Raw genomic sequence first — 13,988 nt, 5'->3', positions numbered from 1 at the left:
AAATTAATGACACTAGAAATTGTTTATTTTTTAAAAAAATAAAACTGAAAATCATTAGCCAGAATATCTAAGAAAAATAGAGAGGACTAAAATAAAATCAGAAATGAAAGTGGAGACATTACAGATTATACCACAGAAATACAAAGGATCATAAGAGACTACTATGAACAATTATATGCTAATAAACAGAATAACCTAGAAAAAAATGGCTAAATTCCCAGAAACATACCACCTACCAAGACTGAATCATAAAGAAATAGAAAACATGAACATATGAACAATGCATAAGGAGATGGAATTAGTAATCAAAAACTTCCCAACAAAGAAAAATCCAGGACCTGATGGCCTCACTGGTGAATTCTACCAAGCCTCCAAAGAAAAATTAATGCCAAACTTTCTCATACTGTTCCAAAAAATTCAAAGGAAAGGAAATACGTTCAAGTTGATTTTATCAGGCCAGTATTATTACCCTGACACCAAAGCCATAGAAGAGCACTACAAGAGGAACAAATTGCAGGCCAATATCCCTGATAAACATAGATGCAAAAATCCTCAAAAAAATGCTAGAAACTGAACTCAACAGCACATTAAAAGTACCATACACTATGGCAAAGTGGGATTTATATCTGGAATGCAAACATAGTTCATTCAACATGTGCCAATCAATTAATGTGTTACACCATATTAACAGAATAAAAGATAAAAATCACATGATTGTCTCAATAGATGCAGAAAAAGCATTTGACAAATTTCAACACCATTTCATGGTAAAAACTCTCAATAAACTAGGTATAGAAGAAATATGCTTCAAAAAATAATGAAGGCCATATATGACAAGCCCACAGCTAACATCATACACAACGTAAAAAACTGAAAGCTTTCCCTCTAAGATGAGGAACAATACAAAGTTTCCCATTCTTGCCACATCTATTCATCATAGGAATGGAACTCTCACCCAGAGCAATTAGGTGGAAAAAAAAAGAAAGAAAGAAATGAAATAAAAGACATCCAAATCAGAAAGGAAAAATTAAAATTGTCTGTTTGCAAATGACATGATCTTATATATAGAAAACCCTAAAGACTGCACCAAAAATACCTGTTATAACTAATAAAGAAATTGAGCAAAGTTGCAGGATACAAAATCAACACACAGAAATCAGTCACATTTCTATACATAAACAACAAATTATCCTAAAAGGAAATTAAGAAAACAATCCTATTTACAACAGCATCAAAAAAAATTCAATATTTAGGAATAAACTTAAAGAGGGAGGAGAAAGACTTGTACACTGAAAACTATAAAATATTGATGAAATAAATTAAAGAAGACACAAATAGATGTAAAGACATAATACGTTCATGATTTGAAAGAATTAATATTGATAACATGTCCAGACTACCCAAAGCAATCTACAGATTCAATAATATCCCCATCAAAATCCCAATGGCATTTTTTCTATAAATAGAAAAAACAATTTTAAAATTCATGTAAATATACCAATATCCTGAATAGCCAAAACAATCTTGAGCAAGCAGAACAAAGCTAGAAGCATCACACTTCCTGATTTCAAACTATATTATAAAGCTGCAAAATTAAAACAGTATGGTACTGACATTAAGACAGACATATAGACCACTGGAACAAAATAGACTGCCTGATAAATGCATACATATATGGCCAACTAATCTTTTACAAGGGTGCCAAGAATACACCTGAGGAAAAAATAGTCCCTTCAACAAATGGTGTCGGATAAACTGGATATTCACATGCAAAAGAGTGAAATTTGACCATTATCTTACACCATACACAGAAATTAAGTTAAAATGGATTAAAGTTTAAATCTTAACACCTGAAACTGTAAAACTCCTAGAAGAAGACATAGGGGAAAAACTACTGACAGTGGTCTTGGCAATGATTTCTTGGATATGATTTCTTGGATGTGTACCAAATGTACAGGCAACAAAAGCAAAAATATACAGGTGGGACTACATCAAACTAAAAACTTCTGCACAGCATAGAAAGTGGTTAACAGAATGAAGAGACAGCCTACAGACTTGAAATGGGTAATATATTTGTAAACCATATATCAGATAATATCCAAAATATATAAGGAACTCAACTCAATAGCATGAGAACAAATAACCTAATTTTAAAAATGGGCAAAGAACCTGAATAGACATTTCTCAAAAAATGATACACAATCGGTGAACAATTATATGAAAAAAATGCTCAGTACCAGTAGTCATCAAGGAAATACAAACAAAATCAAAATGAAATATCATGGCACACCTTTTAGGATGGTATTAACAAAATGACAAGAGATAACTGTTCACAAGAATATGGAGAAAAGGGCACCTTAGAAATGAATGTAAATTGGTACAGCCATTATGGGATACAAAATTGAGGTTCCTCAAAACATTAAAAATCGAACTACCATATGATCCAGCAATCCCATTTCTGGGTATATATCTAAAATAATTGAAGTCAGAATTTTGAAGCAATATCTGTAGCCCATGTTCATTGTAGCCATGTTCATTCACAATAGCCAAAATATGGAAGCAGCCTAAATGTCCAATGACAAATGAATACATAAAGAATGTATGGTATATACATATAATGGAAGGTTACTTAGCTTAAGAAAGAAGGAAATCCTGCCATATATGACAACATGGTTGAACCTGGAGGACATGATGTTAAGTAAAGTAAGCTAGTCACAGAAGGACAAATATTGCATGTTTCCACTTATGTGAAGTATCTAAAATAGTCAAACCTATAGATGCAGAGAGTAGAATAGTGGTTGCCAGGGGCTGGAGAGAGGGGAAAATTGGGAATTATGCTCAATGCATATAAACTTTTTCAGTTATGCAAGACGAGTAAGTTCTGGAGATCTGATTTTCAACACTGTGCTGTGCACTTAAAAATTTTAAGTGGGTAAATCTTATGTTAAGTGTTCTTACCCACTTCCCCCACACAAAAAAAAGAGGGAATAAATTTAAGGATATATCATATAATCACTAAAGCAGTCACTAAAAATAATGCAAAGTGAGAGGGCTGAAAGCAATAGATAAATTCAAACACAATTCTAAAACAATACCTAATTAACCCAAGTTAATGCAAGAAAGGAGAAAAAGGGAACAAGAAACTGATTGTCCAAATAGAAAATAAATAGTAAACAAGAACTGAATTCAACGATATCAATAATTACATTAAATGTAAATCTATCAAATACTGCAATTAATTATCCTGATTTATCACATATTGTACACATGTATTGATATTCAACTCTGTACCCCATAATATGTATAATCAATTATGTTTCAATAAAAAACATAAAATAAAATAAAGATAATGTATATAAAGCACCAACTTAAAAAATTTCTCCAATTAAAGAGGGTAAATTCTCAAAATGGAATAAAAAATACAAGACCAAAGTACTGTATATGTTATCAACAAGGGTTTCACTTTATACTTAAAACAGATAGGTTGGAAGTAAAAGGATTGAAAAATATATGCCATGTTAACAACTAAGCATAAAAAAGCTAGGGAGGAGTACATCAGCAAGATGGAAGAATAGTTGTCATCACCCATAACCTCGCAGAAACATCAATTTGAACAACCATCCACATGGGAAAATACCTTCAAAAGACCTAAGGAATCCATGTGAGAGATTATAGCACCTGAAAGAAGCACAGAAATAAGAAAAGATACATTCAAGAGGGTAGGAAGGACAGGATCACATTACCCACATCACTCCTACCCTATGCCCCATCAGTGTAGTTGAGAGATACCCTCAGTATGAGTAAAGAAGAGTGAAGTGAGCACATGACTTCACTGCAGACCCCAGCACCAGGCCTGCCCCAGTGATACACAGCACTATGACAGCCCCTGCAGACCCATACTCCAGGTCCTCCCAGTGCCATGTCATACCCCATGGACCCAATCTCCAGAAAGATCCCCACAGTTCCGGTTCCAGGCACACCTCAGTGCCAGGCCTGCCCCCTGGACCCAGGCTCCAGGCCCATTGTTAGAACTAATAAACCAAGGGCCAGCCCTATGGCTCACTCAGGAGAGTGCAGCGCTGGTAGTGCCGAGGCCGCGGGTTCAGATCCTATATAGGGATGGCCGGTGCGCTCACTGGCTGAGCATGGGTGTGGACGACACCGTGCGGAGGGTTGCAATCCCCTTACCGGTTGGAAAAAAAAAAGAAAAGAACTAATAAACCAATTCAGGAAAGTTGTTTGATACAAATTCAACAGACAAAAATCAGCTATGTTTGTACACACTAACAACAAACTATACAAAAAGGAATTAAGAAAATAATTCCATTTATAATAGCAACAATAAAATACTTAGGTGTAAATTTAACCGAGAAAATGAAATATCTGTACACTGAAAATTATAAAACATTGATGAAAAAAATCAAAATAGACAAAATAAATGGAAAGATACCCCTTGCTAATGATCTGAAAGAATTAATTTTATTAAAATGTGTATACTGTCTAAAGCAATCTACAGATTCAATGAATTCCTATCAAAATTTCAATGATATTTTTTAAAGAAATAGAAAAAACAATCCTAAAATTTGTATGGGACCAAAAAAGGCCCCAAATAGGCAAAGCAATCTTGAGCAAAAAGAGCAAAGCTGGAGGCATCACACTACAGGATTTTGAAGTATATGACAAAGTTATAGTAATCAAAACAGTATGGTAGTGAGTTAAAAATAGACATATTAACCAAAGGAACAGAATAGAGAGCCCACATTAAATCCACACATTTACAGACATTTCCTAAACAAATGAGTCAAGAACAAACAATGGGGAAAGAATAGTGTCTTAAATAAATGGTGTTGGGAAAATCGGATATCCACTTGTAGAAGACTGAAATCAGACCTTTATCTCACACCATATATTAAAATGAACTCGAAATGGATTAAAGATTTAAACATGAGACCTGAAACTGTAATACTCTTAGAAGAAAACAGAAAAAAAGCTTCTTGACATTAGTCTGGACAATGATTTTTGGTTTTTTGTTTTGGATATTACTTCAAAAGCACAGGGCACAAAAGCAAAAATAGACGAGTACAGTTGCATCAAACTAAAAAGCTTCTGCACAGCAAAGAGTCCTACTGAATAGAAGAAAATATTTGAAAACTATGTATCTGATAAGGGGTTAATATTTCAAAATATATAAGGGACTCAAACAACTTAATAGCAAGAAAACAAATAATGGTTAAAAATGAGTGAAAGACCTTGCTGTGTTTTGAATGCCCCCCAAGCTCATGTTGGAACTTAGCCCCCAATATGATGGTGAGCAGTGAAGCCTTTAAGAGGTGACTGGATCATTAGGACTGTGCCTTTGTGAATGGATTGATTTGTTCATGGAGTAATTAGTTTATGGTTTAATGGGTGGTCGTGGGAGTGATTCTGATGGCTTTATAAGGACAGCCAGTGAGGTTAGGTCTCACTCTTGCTATTTTCTCACCATGTGACACCCTGTGTTGCTGTGGAGAGTCACCACCAAGAAGAATGCGCCTCGTGGACCACAGAGTTCCTACCCTCCAAAACTGTAAGACATAAATTCATTTCTTCATAAATTATCCACTTTCAGCTATTCTGTTATAAGCAACATAAAACAGGCTAATGCAGATCTGAATAGATATTTCTCAATTTAAAAAGAAGACAAACAAATGGCCTACAGGTATATGAAAAAAGGCTCAATGTCACTAATCATCAGGGACATGCATATCAAAATCATAATGAGCTATCATGTCACACCTGTTAGGACTGCTATTATCAAAGAAAGGAAATAAGAAGTGTTTGTTAGGATGTAGGAAAAAGGGCACTCCTGTACACTGTTGGAAGAACACAAATTGGTACAGCCTTTATGGAATACAGTATTAAGATTTCTCAAAAAACTAAAAATAAAATTCATATCATCCAGCAGTCTCACTTCTAGGTATATTTCCAAAATAAATGGAATCAGGATCTCTAAGAGATATCTTCACTCCCATGTTCATTTGAGCACTATTCACAATAACCAAGATATGGAATCAAATTAAGTGTCCATAGATCAATGAATGGACAAAGAAAATTTAAGAGATAGATACTCCCACCTCTCTCTATTTGTATACATACACACATATATGATGAAATCTTATTCAGTTTTTTAAAAAAGGAAATCTTGTCATTTGTAACAACATGGATAAACCTGGAGGACATTATATTAAATGAAATAACCCAGGCACAAAAAGACAAAATATTGCATGATCTCACTTATACAAGGGGACTTCAAAAAATTCATGGAAAAATGTTATTAAAAGATAAAAATTGGGCCGGCCCGGTGGCTCACTCGGGAGAGTGCGGTGCTGATAACACCAAGGCCCCGGGTTCGGATCCCATACAGGGATGGCCGGTTCGCTCACTGGCTGGGCGTGGTGCTGACAACACCAAGTCAAGGGTTAAGATCCCCTTACTGGTCATCTTTTCAAAAAAAAAAAAAAAAAGATAAAAATTAAAAATATAAATTTCATTTCTCAACATGAGCTTCATTAAGTTCAAGATATTTTTGTCAGCAATGATACTGGCCACTTACTCTATCACTAAAGAACTGAGGATCATGAGAATTTAACCATATCAATACAGTCCTTTTTACATCATTCACTGAAAAGTAGATTTCTTTTAAAGATTTTTTAAGATTAGGAAAGAAAAAGAAGTCAGAAGGAGCCAAATCAAGACTGTAAGGTGGATGCCTAATGACTTCCCATTGATGCTGTCACAAAATTGCCCTTGTTTGATGAGAGGAATGAGCAGGAGCATTGTTGTGGTGGAAGAGGAGTCTGGCAAAGCTTTCCCAGGTGTTTTTCTGCTAAAGCTTTGGCTAACTTTCCCCAGACTCTCTGATAATAAGCAGGTGTTATCATTCTTTGCCTCTCCAGAAAGTCAACAAGCAAAGTGCCTTGACCATCCCTCAAAAACTCTGGCCACAACCTTTGCTCTTAACGAGTCCACTTTTGCTATGACTGGACCACTTCTACCTCCTGGTGGCCATGGCTTTGATTGTGCTTTGTTTTTGGAATCCTACTGATAAAGCCATGTTTCACCTCCTATTACAATTCTTCAAGGAAATGCTTCAGGATCTTGATTCCACTTGTTTTTAATTTCCATTGAAAGCTCTGCTCTTGTCTGCAGCTGATCTGGGCACAACAGTTTTGGCACCCATCAAGAAGAAATTTTGTTCAACTGTAATTTTTCAGTCAGAATTGTGTAAGCTGAACCAGTTGAGATGCCTGTGGTGTTGGCTACTGTTTCTACTGTTAATCATCAGTCCTCTTCAATTAGGGTACAAACCAGATTAATTTTTTCCTGGCAACTTGATGTGGATGTTCTGTTGCTGAGGGCTTCATCTTCAACATCGTCTCATCCCTTCTTAAAAACAAGTTACCCATTTGTGAACTGCTGATTTTGGGGGGCATTGTCCCCATAAACCTTTAGCAAAGCATAAGGATGTCACCATTCTTCCACCCAAGCTTCACCATAAATTTGATGTTTGTTCATGCTTCAATTTTAGCAGAATTCATGCTGCTCTAATAAGGGCTCTTTTCTAATTGGTGTCTTATCTTTCTTAGTGCTTCAAACTAGATCCTGTTCAGATATTTTTTAACATTTTTTATTTATTTTAATTGACAAATTGTAATTGTACATATTTATGGGGTACAATCTGATGTTTTGATACATATATATGTTGAATAATGATCTGGTCAGGGTACTTAATGTATCCATCACTTCCTGCATTTATCATTTCCTTGTAGCAAGAACATTCAAAACCCTCTCCTCTAGCTATTAGGTAATATACAGAACTTAACTGTCAACCATAGTCACCCTACTGTGCAAGAGAACACAAAAACCTATTCTTATTATCTAATTGTAATTTTGTACCCATTGGCCAATCTCTCGCTGTTTTCCCTTCCTCTCTCCCCTCCCCAGTCCCAGGTAACTGCTGTTCTACACTTTGTCTCTATTATATCAAATTTTTCCCCTCTCTCCATTATATCAACTTTTTAATAGATTTCACATATGAGTGAGATCATTTAATAAGATAGCATGCGTTTATTTCATTGCAAAATTTTTTTGCAAACCATGCATAGTTTTTTCATAATACACATTTTCCATGAGATTTTTCAGGACCCCTTGCATGTACAATCTAAAAAAGTCAAACTCCTAGAAACAGAGAGTAGGACGGCGATTGTCAAGGAGTGAAAGAAAATATAGAAAAAATATCTTCAAGACTTTGAGGCAGGTAAAGGTTTTTTAGATAAGACATAAGAGCAATATCCATAAAAGAAAACTTCTGCTCAATGAAAGAAAGACACCATTAAGAAAGTGTAATGACAGCCATAGACTGGAAGAAAATGTTTTCAATACATATATGTGATGAAGATCTCATATCAAAAATATATAAAGAATTATGTAAAGCAATAACAAAGTTTATAAACAACAAAAAATTTGGCAAAATGCTTTATCAGACACTACACTAAAGAAGATATATAAAGATATGCAAATGGCCAACAAGTAAGAATAAGGTCCATCATTAGTTATCATAGAAAGTCTAAGTAAAACTACAATGAAATACCATAACTTATTCACTAGAATGTATAAAAGGTAAATTTATATTCACTGATTGCGAATATAAAGTATTGTGAAAGATGTGAAAGAACTGGAACTCTCATGTATGAAAGGTGGAAGTTTAAAATAATACAGCCACTTGGAAAAAGTTTTTGGCAGTTTCTCACAAAATTTAACATATAACAATACCTATAATCCAGCAGTCCAACTCACAGGTATAGAGCCAACGGAGTGGAAATCATATGTTCACAAAAAGACTTGTACAAGAAAGTTCATAGCAGCTTTATTTATAATAGCTAAAAGTTAAGGGGAAAAAATCAAAGTCCATAGTAATACAATTAATGAACCTATTGTATTAGTCAGGGTTCTCCAGAGAGACAGAATCAATAAGATACGTCATAAATATATGAGAGGGGATTTATTAGGGGAATTAGCTCATGCTATTGTGAATTAAAGTCCCACTATAGGCCGTCTGCAAACTGGATACTGGTAGCGTGGCTCAGCCCAAGATCGAAGGCCTAAAAACTAGGGACGCTGATGGTGTTCTTGGTGTAAGTCCTGGAATCCAAAAGGTAAGGGAGTCTCGAGCTCTGATGTCCATGGACAAGAAAGAAGAGTGCATCTCAGCTCCAGTGGATAGATGTCGGGTCCGCCACCAGCAGCCAACCCATACAGCCCTAGCCTCGTTCCTTTCAGTGGGCAAGTGAACGGCCCAGGATTCCTCTTTCCCTCCGGTCCCCTTTTGAAGGAGACAGGGGAAGAGAGCCATGAAGAGAGGTGAGCACACCCGCCGGGCCCCCCAGCCCAGTTAAAGGACACTCAGACACGGCGAGGGGTTCTGTCAAAGCAGTTCCGTTTATCAGCACACAAGCATTGGCTTTTATAGGTAAATGGCAAAGGCAGGTTTTTTACATCCTCCAATCAGCTTAAGGGTTAAGGGCATGCATCCTGTCTCAATACCTAGCTATTGCAATTACGCAGTGTTCACACATGCGGCCAATAAGGGCTAAGGCAAGATTCCCACAGACACTCCCACCCTGCTTTCTCCCGGCGCTGTTTTAGGCTGCCACGTTAATCCACTTGTAATGTCACCTTAAGGTGGTGTTAGCTTTTTAAAGGCCCAACAGATAGAGAGATTCTCCTTTTTTCTCTGTCTTTTGTTTTCTCTGTGCCCCCAGCGGATTGGATGGTTCCTGCCCACATGGAGGGCGGGTCTTTCCCACCCAGTCCACTCAGGCTGTCATGCTAATCTCTGCTGGAAACGCCCTCAGGGACACACGTAAAATATAGTTTTACCAGGTTTCTTGGCATTCTGTGATCTAATCAAGTTGACACCTAGAATTAACCTTCACACATATTGTGATTTAATCATATAGGTTCTATTCAGTACTAAAAGGAACAAACTAATGATAACTGTAACAATATGTATGGGTCTCAAAATGTGATACTGAGTGAGAGAAATAAGACAAAAAATGGAACACACTCTGTGATTCTACTTATGTGAAGTCCGCAAACATGCAAAACTAATCTATGAAGAGAAGTCAGAACAATCGTCATATAAAGGCAGGAGAGTGACTGGAAAAGACACAAGAGAACTTTGTGGAGTTATGTAATCATCTTTATCTTGGTCTTGGTAATTGTCACATGAATATATCCATTTGTCAAAATTTATCTTTTTGTTTAAGATTTGTGGCTTTCATTATATGCATAATATTATCTCAATAAAGCACTGTTAAAAACCCAACCATCACCTGAATAGTCCTATAATTATTAAAGAAACAAAAAATAAACTCTTCACACAGAGAAAATCTATGGCAAAAAGGCTTTGCTGCAATTTCTAGAAAAAAAGTAATTATGATCAAACAAAAACTTTTCCATAGAATAAAGAAAGCTGCAACACTCCCAAAAACATTTTATGAGGCTGTCATAACCTTGAGACCAAAACCTGACAAGAACTGTATGAACAAACAAAATTAGAGGCCATTCTGACTCATGGTCATAAATGAACAAATCCTAAAAAATGCTCATAAATCATATCCAGCAATATATAAACAGCCTGATACATGACCTAGTTGGGTTTATCCCAAGAAAGCAAATCTGGTTAAATTTTTTAAATTGTAATTCACCACATTAATATTTTAGAGGAGAAATATATTTTGACTGTGTAAAGAGTCAAAGGCAAGAAAGCATTGATAAAATTTAATATCTATTATTTTCAAAAAAAATAGCAAACAAGGGAACTTTCTTAATATGATAGTTTATCTACAAAAATTCTTACTGAAAATATTACACTTATCTGTAATATGTTAAAATGCTTCTCTTTGAGATTGGGAATATGGTGAAATGGCTGCTATCATCAATCCTTTCAGTATTATAGTGGAGGTCCTAGACAATTCAGAGCATTATGATTAAAATATGAAATGAAAACATAAGTATAGGAAAACATAAGTATAGTATATTTTTATAGGAAAAGTAGTATAAAACTGTCATTATTCATAGGTTATATGATTCACTACATAGAAAATCTAAAAGAATCTATGGCAAACTACCATATTTACAAATGAAAATTAGTAAAAATGCTGGATACAAAAACAATAGACAAAAATGGATCTTTTAGTCCTATAAATGAGCAAGAAAAATTTAAATCATTCAACATTTCAGTTATAATAGCACCAAAAATATATATTCAGATATGCTTCTAAATAAAAGGCAACAATCTTCTACAACTAGAAAAAAATGTATAATTTACAAAAATCACCAGATAGTGGTGGAAACAAAGATTAGATAAATTAAAATTCCAAGGAGGGGTAAACTGTTCCAAGGTGAGCTCACAATCTCCAAATGTTTTTGTCCCCTGGAAAATGTGCCAACTGTGAGAAAAGGCTGAGGATCAGGCTTACTCAAGCAAAGAGCCTCTGCTGGAGAAAAGAAAAACCAACAAAGCTTTTAGCAGTTTGACGGGCTGGTATGACAAATTAAAAAGTTGATGAGATTCAAACACTCAGCAGATTTTCTTCACTGGGCATTTGCTGCCTTCTGGGACTCCAAAATAATATGGGGAGTTAGGTCAAATACTTCTGAAAGGAAAGTGAAATCTCCAGCAACTGCCCAGTTCTGAGGAATTTGAAGCTATAGGAGGCTGCAAACTGTGAATGGCAGATTTGGATTTTCTGCAGTCTTTCAGGGATTAAAAGACAAAAACCTACCATGCTCTTACATCCTAAGGAAGAGAAGCAAATCAAAAGTAGACTGGGTTTTACTGAAACTGCAATCCAACCCTCACACAGATCTATTTCTGACGAGATAAAAGTAATCATCTCCTTACCTTATGAGTCTAAGAATATCTCATCTGGAGCCTCTACAATATTTTTATGTATGGTGCATGGCATGCAATAAAAATCATGAGATATATAAAGAGGTATAAAAATGGCATATAAATCAATAGAAAGAATAAAAATGTGATTCAGAACCACAGATGATCTGGATATTGAAATAATCAGAAAATGACTTTAAAATTAACCATGATTAATATTTTAAGAAGAAATAAAGGAAAAGGTAAGCAGAAGAGAGGAAAGGATCAAGAACTGCATAGAGAATCTGAATTAACAAAAATAAGAATCAACTGAATATCCTACAATGGAAAAACTAAGAACTCAGTGCATGGATTTAATAGGATATTGGGCACAAAAGAACAGGACTATATAACTCCAAAATAATAGAAAATACTGAAACTGAAGCACAGGGAAAAAAGAATTGGGGGAAAAGAACAAAGCATAAGACATATATAGGACACAGTCAAAAGTCTAACATACATGTAATGGGAGAAGAGAAGAAATGGGGCAGAAGCAACACTCAAAGAGATAATAATCCAAAAAGTTTACAAAACCAATGAAAGACATACACCCACAGAATCAAGATGCTCAGTGGACCATAAACAGGATAAATAAAAAAACCACACTCAGGCACATCATAGTCAAGCTGCTGAAAAACAAAGATACAGAGAACATCTTTAAACAAGCCAGTGAAATAAAGACAGTACATTCAGAGGAACAACTGTAAAACTGAAGGCAGACTTCTCAAAAGAAACAATGTAAGCCAGACAGCACTGTTATGACATTTTTAAAGTGCTGAAGTAAAAATAAGCAAACAAAAACTACCAACATAGAATTTTACACCCAAGGAAAATATTCTTCAACAGTGTGGGTGAAATAAATAGGCTTTCAGATGAGTAAAGACTGAAGAAATTCCTCACCAGGAGACCAACACTAAAAGAAAGGAAAGCAAAACAAAACAAAGGCCAAAAAAATCTTCACTCAAAAGGAAGATGATCCTAGATGGAAACAGGAAAATGCAAAAGACTATGAAGAACACCAGAGAGAATAAACGTGGGTAAATATAAATGACTATTGACTGTATAAAACAGTAATTATAATATTTTTTAGATTTTAAATTCTACATAAAACTAACATGCTTGACAAAATAATGCAGAAAGTGAGAGAGGAGTAAGTGGAATTTGAAGTTTCTAGCATCATCAGAGAAGTGGTGCAAAGAATTTGTATTAGAGTGTAATATGTCAAAGATTCCTACTATAACTTCCTTTTAATTTTTATATTAATTTATTTTTTCATTGTATATGTTTATGGGGGTATAGTTTGTTGTTTCAATACATGCATGTATTGTATAACCATTGTCTTAGTCCGTTTTGTGTTGCTGTAACAGAATACCTGAGACTGGGTAATTTATAAAGAACAGAGGTTTATTCGGCTTACGATTCTGGGACAGCTGCATCTGGTACAGGCCTCAGGCTGCTTCTAGTCATGGTGGAAAGTGGCAGGCAGCCGGCGGGTGCAAGCAGATCACATGGTGAGAGGAAGCAAGAGAGAGAGAGAGAGAGAGAGAGAGAGAGAGAGGAGGTGCCAAGGTCTTTTAAATGACCAGCTCTTGTGGGAACTAATAGAGTGAGATCTCACTCACTATCCCCACCTCCAGGGAGCACATTAACCCATTCATGAGGGATCCACCCCCATGACTCAATCAGTTTCCAACACTGCCACATTGGGGATCACATTTCTGCATGAGTTTTGGTGAGGAAAACATATCCAAACTCTATCAATCATCTAATCAGAACAGTTAGCATATCTGTCACCTAAATATTTATCAATTCTTTGTGGTTACAATATTCAAGATCCTCTTTTCTGGCTATCTTGAAATATACAATATAATATTATTAGCTATTGCCTACTATAATTTCTAACGTAACTACTAAAATACTAGAATAATATATAACTGAAAAATTAGAGGAAAAATATGCAAAACAAAAATATTGACTATCTAAAAGAAGGAAAAAATTGAAGTGAAAAGAAACA

Source organism: Galeopterus variegatus, unplaced genomic scaffold (assembly GCF_000696425.1).
Source record: "Galeopterus variegatus unplaced genomic scaffold, G_variegatus-3.0.2 Scaffold4668, whole genome shotgun sequence".
Classification (NCBI taxonomy): Eukaryota; Metazoa; Chordata; class Mammalia; order Dermoptera; family Cynocephalidae; genus Galeopterus; species Galeopterus variegatus.
Note: the sequence above shows the minus strand (reverse complement) of the source record.